Genomic DNA, 5,822 nt, shown 5'->3' on the forward strand with positions numbered 1-5,822 from the left:
ACTGTTGGGAATCTTACCTTTTTAGTGTGTGCCTGTGTGTTAAAATGCGAAGAGAAGGTAAAATCAAGGAAAAGAAAAGCCAAACACAGAATTTCAAGTGGCAGCCCAAATGTTCGACCTGTTGCTAGGCCTTCCTCAGGGGCGTCTTATATATAGGGATATATATATTATATTTTATATATATATATATATATATATCGCTGTTGACTGACTGATAGTGACAATGTTACTAACGATCATCAGAGAACAATACGGGCATGATCACGAAACGTCTCAAAAACTTACATAACGTGTTTTTTACTTCCTCATATTTGTCGGAACATTGGCAGGCTATCCGTTTTTGGCTAAGTTGATCCAAAATATGTGACAAGCTGAACATTTCGTCGTGTAATCAATCAGATATACTTTCTGTTTCCTTGAGTTCAAAATCATCATGTGTGTGTGTATGTGTGTGTGTGTGTTTGTGTGCGTGCGCGTGCGTGTGTGTGTATGTGTGTTTGTGTGTGTGTGTGTGTGTAAACACGTTTTCTCATATGCCACAAAGCCGTGTTTAAGGTAAGTAAAGCTGAACAAATGCGGTATTGTATCTGCCAGGAACGTTTCGCACGGAAACTGAGCGATAGTTGTGCGATCTCAAAGCAGGATATTCATTGACATGATATGTTCTTGTTCATAGGCCCACGCGGTGTCATCGAGTGCGCGCGCGCGCGTGTGTGCACGTGTGTGTATGTGTGTGTGTGTGTGTGTGTGTTTCTAATACGTCAAATACGTAGTTGACGGCGTGGGGAAAAAAGGTCAGCTGTGCGCCTGTGTTTTCACCGTGCTTGAGTAGATTATGTTTCTTTCGCGAGCTGCCGAAGTGTGGTTGAGTGTTTTTTCTATGAAACCTAACAGGATACAAACACAAGCCGCAACTTACGAGGTCAGTGTGAAAGCAGTTTCGGGCGTTGTTCCATTGACAAAACCCGGTGTGGTTCATGAAGTGACATTACTTTGTAAGTATAGTTGAATGTGTACTTTCGTATGTGTGTTGTTTTGTGCGATTGTTGTTGTTGTTGTTGTTGTTGTTGTTGTTGTTGTTGTTGTTGTTGTTGTTGTTGTTGAAACGCAATCGCTGTTTAATCTGCGTTTGTTTGTTGTGTGCTCTATCATAGCAAAGCTTTGGGGCCTCGGCTAAGTGCAGGTATGTCCTTGTTTACTAAGCCTGAAAGTATGTGTGTGTGTGTGTGTGTGTGTGTGTGTGTGTGTGTGTGTGTGCCTGTCTGTCTGTCTGTCTGACTGTCTGTCTGTCTGTCTGACTGTCTGCCCGTCCGTCTTTCCGTCCGTCTGTCTGTCTGTCTGTCTGTCTGTCTGTCTGTCTGTATATATGCGTCTGTGTGTGCATGCGTGTGTACGTGCGAGCATGGGTGGGAGTGAATGACACGGGAGGGAGAGGAGGGGGGTCTGACCTTTTGTATGCCATCCTGTGCATGTCATCACAGTTATTGTGTATGCTTTTTATTGTCTTGTTTTTATTCATTTTTGATAGTTGTCAACCTTGGCACATGTTACCAGCGACATGATGGCCGTTATGGAATAAGCCTGTTCCGTTTTGCACAGTTTAATTGTATTGATGCGGAGACTATGCCACAGTGTTCAAGGTCTTTACAGGCGAGTGTGCCTTTTGATGGGAAAGCGAAGAAGATCCTGTTTTCTACTTATGTTAAAAAATGGCCACAGTCACCGAGTTAAGTAATATTGACACATCCTGTTCCGTTGTCTCAATGTTTCATTTGCACTTCAAAAATGATGTTATTAATATATGTTTGACAAAAGGACAAGGGTTATAGTTCGAACAAAAGACATAAGGACAATTGTTTAAACACAGTACGTGGGTGTTTGTGTTTAGTGTGCGATTGGTGTCATTATATACATACAGTCGATGCTTGTTTTATTTCGTTTAATTGTTGAATGATTGGTTTATGTATTCCATGATGTAATAGTTTTAAATCTATCTAATTTGCATTTCGAAAGTGATTGTGATACGTATGATTGTGTTAGGAATGTGTTAGAACGTGCTTTGTTATTGTGTTGTTGTTGTTGTTGTTGTTGTTGTTGTTGTTGTTGTTGCTGTTGTTGTTGTTGTTGCGGTGGTGGTGGTGGCGGTGGTGGTTGTTGTTGTTGTTGTTGTTGTTGTTGTTGTTGAGTATTTAATAGTATGATTCATTTCTCATATACTATGCGTTTACCTAAAGGCAGAACTGACTCAGACTCATGATTAAATTTGTGTTTTGGTTTTCAGGACTGTAAAATATGCAGAGAACACTACTTATTTTGACAAGGCCACCAGATCGTCCAAATGAGAAACAAATCAATATTTCGAGCACGCTGAGCATGCGTATACATAGCTTGTAAATAAGCAGAACATCCACGTACAAAAGGTTGACGAGATATGACCAAGTGGAGAGAGTTGTATGGTAACTACACATGAACAACTAGCCACAGTGGTGATCAACGAATCATAAATGGGAAAGAACTGTTAGCGTCAGAAACCTGATCAACAATGCACTGTTGGCAACTAAAGAAAAGAGTACCCCCTAGCCGTCAAAATAACCCCAAACGGTACGGGAAGGAGTAGTAAGGTCGGTACGACCACCACAATCACACATGTGAGCACCAAAGCCACGGACACGACCATGGAAACCACAGAGAAGGCCGCCAGTTATACAGCATCTAACGGCAAAAGCACGCAGATGACCATGCATTGATGCAGAGATTTCCACCACAGCGATAGATACAACCATGCAAACCATGGCGAAAACTGCCAGTGCCAAAGAAACTACCAGCCATGCCACATGGATGACCACCCATGCAGGGACGACCACCAACACCACAGAGACGACCATCGAAGACACATACGCAACCATGCAAACAATACAAACGACCAACAGTGCCACAGGAACCACCAGCTCAACAGCAGAGACGAGTAACAGCGCAGCGACGGCTTCCAGAACTAGAACAGAAATAGCAAATGTACCAACTTCGACTACCAGCACAACTATCGTTACAAACGGAGGCTCCTCAGTTGCGACTCGAACTACCAACACTTCCATCACGAATAGTAAAGACGTTTTGTCTGTGGGAGTAAAAACGACGATGGGTGTTTCGATTCCTGCCTTCGCTGTCGTTGTGATTCTTGTGTTCGTGTTTGTATTCAGGAAACGTGTGTGCCTGGCAACACAATATGGAGCGAAGAAAGATGATGTTGGAATCAGAACGTTTCACAGCGGAACATTCAACGCAGAAAATGACCTCGACGCAGATTGCGAATTAGAAGCAGATACTGGTTTCATAAATACAATGCCTGTGCGTGAAGTGTGTACTGTCACCACATCGACTGGATTCTCACCTAATTTAAACGACAATTTTGGCTTCACTAACAGCACTGAGAGTGACGAAACTCTCTTTGCGTTTCGACCTTTGTCCTACCTCTACAGACAAATACCTCCACCACTTCCTACCTAGCTGAACAATTTCACTACTCCCAACGCTAGTTACGCTAGGGACTGTGTAGCTCTTTGGTTGTCATTAAGAGCTGAAAGAAGTTTACCTTAAACTTGACGCTGTATGTGCGAGAAAGACGCCCTGATCCCATTCAACTAGAATGAAGTCAACTTACAACGCCAAAAACCAGGGGATGGTTAACAATGCACTGTTGGTAAATAAAGACAAGAGTACCTACGAAGCTGTCGAGATGACCCATAACGCTGCGGGAGGGACTATTACAGAAGGTACAATCACCACAATCACACAAAACGTCGCAGTGCGTGTTTTACTGAGTGTAATATAGTTGCATAATAATATAGCAGCACAATAATAACGTATTTAGCGTTATCTTCAGGTTCTCCTTGGTGTCCTTTAGTACTGATTTTCATTTATATTGTTGCGCTCCTGTTTGAAATGTACAGTATTTCAAAGATTAAATCCTTGAAGTTACAAAAAGAAATTTACAGATCTATATTGAGCCAGTCTTTTTGCATGCTGGAGATATGCGGCCATCAGGATATTAACTTACTGATGCTACCATGTCAATGTACAAAACAATGTTTGAATACACATGCCGTACATACCCTATTTGAATCTTGCAGGATTTCCCGTGCCAGTATATTAAAATGTACTATACATCATAATTGCAATGTCTGCGTTAGGCCAGAAGCTGCGAACAATGTTTTTAAATCAGCTTTTGTATAAACACATTTGTGAATAATTCTTATTAGACCAGCATACACCTGTAACGAAGTTGCAAATTTAGAAGTGCCAGCCCACAATCAACTCATAATTGATATTGCCTAAATGTGTTGTTACCTTTACAAGTATTCTGTGTGTTTCGTGAATGTGTTTACAAAAAAAGTAATATATACCTATTATTAGACAACAAGTTATGACATTTCTCACAAGCTACTAGCAGATGTTCATCAGTTATTGTATTGCATAACAATAGAAAAAAGAAAGCTTTGGTCCGTACATAACTTTACGAAATACGGGTTCCCGTTCTTACCTTGCGTTTGTTTATGCATTTAGAGTTGTCTGTATTTAATGATAAAACAAAATGTATGTCTAAAAGTGGTCGCCGTTATATTCAAGGCGCCACATCTACCTGAAAATTCGAAACAGATTGTAAACATTTGTGATGAAAATTATCTGGTGGAATAATGGTGACATTTTTCGAAACTATCAGTTATCTTGCTTAAGTTCAATTGCTTTTTGTGAAATTCGCCATCAAACAGGTGGTTTCAAGGCTGTCAGAACCGCCATTTTCACTCGGACTTAGGTTTAAGAGTCTCGTCTTGGTCTGCGGGCGTTCAAAGACGGGCGTTAAAGCTTTCTGTTGGCATTGATGTAAGTGTACATTGTGAGCTGTTTTCACATGTTTTCTTTCTAACATTTGTATATTGTATGTTTGTTAATAAGATGTGTAATGTGTGTGTACTTTTCTTCTCGACACACGGTTATGTGTTAGCAGAACGTTGTATCTTTTCCAGGACAAGGCAATACATGCAGGTAGTAACCGACAAACACAACACATACATAACTCCTCACACAAATGTACATGCGTACACGTGCATCAACACAGACTGATATATTCAAATACATTCTGATATCTACATGATACCGGCAAAGCTAATTTAACGCACATATAGCACACACATGCTGAGATGAATGCACGGAGACGCCCACATTTTTTTCTCGCTTCTTGATTTGTGTTTTATTTATTATATATTTATTATATATTTAAACACATAACATTTTAGCGATTTCTTTTGTTTTATATACAAAAGTATAAGATTCAAATTGCTCAATAACACAGAACCAGAAAGAAAGAATACTGGACTTCAATTCTACAAGCCTGATCGTTTCACTAGTACCTGGGTGTGTGTTTGTGAGAAAGGTTACCTATATAATTTGCCTGCTCATATTGGTTCAACGAGCGGAAAAGTCATCAGATCGAACGATTCTGTAACATATGATGTTGATGTCATGAGTGCATAATTATGACGGTCAACATACTAATCCGCTGTTCCTGTTTTGTATTGTTTTGATTTTCAATATAAACTGGCTTGAATATTCCTCGTCTATGTGCAAGTGTGTGTATGTACGTGTGTGTGTGTGTGTATGTGTGTGTGTGTGTGTGTATGCGTGCGTGTGTGTGTGCGTGCGTGCGTGTGTGTGTGTGTGTGTGTGTGTGTGTGTGTGTGCGTGCGTGTGTGTGTGTGTGTGTGTGTGTGTGTGTGTGTGTGTGCGTGCGTGCGTGCGTGTGTGTGTGTGTGTGTGTGTGTGTGTGT

General features: G+C 40.8%; 1 long non-coding RNA gene across 1 annotated transcript; it reads left to right on the forward strand.

Moving 5' to 3' along the window:
• The first annotated feature begins 616 nt into the window (after positions 1-616).
• On the forward strand, positions 617-5,607 carry LOC138968463 (uncharacterized). Its single transcript, XR_011456205.1, has 2 exons — positions 617-995; positions 2,282-5,607. It is a non-coding gene; the product is annotated as an uncharacterized lncRNA (long non-coding RNA).
• Positions 5,608-5,822: the final 215 nt, after the last annotated feature.

This window comes from Littorina saxatilis, linkage group LG1 (assembly GCF_037325665.1).
Source record: "Littorina saxatilis isolate snail1 linkage group LG1, US_GU_Lsax_2.0, whole genome shotgun sequence".
NCBI lineage: Eukaryota > Metazoa > Mollusca > Gastropoda > Littorinimorpha > Littorinidae > Littorina > Littorina saxatilis.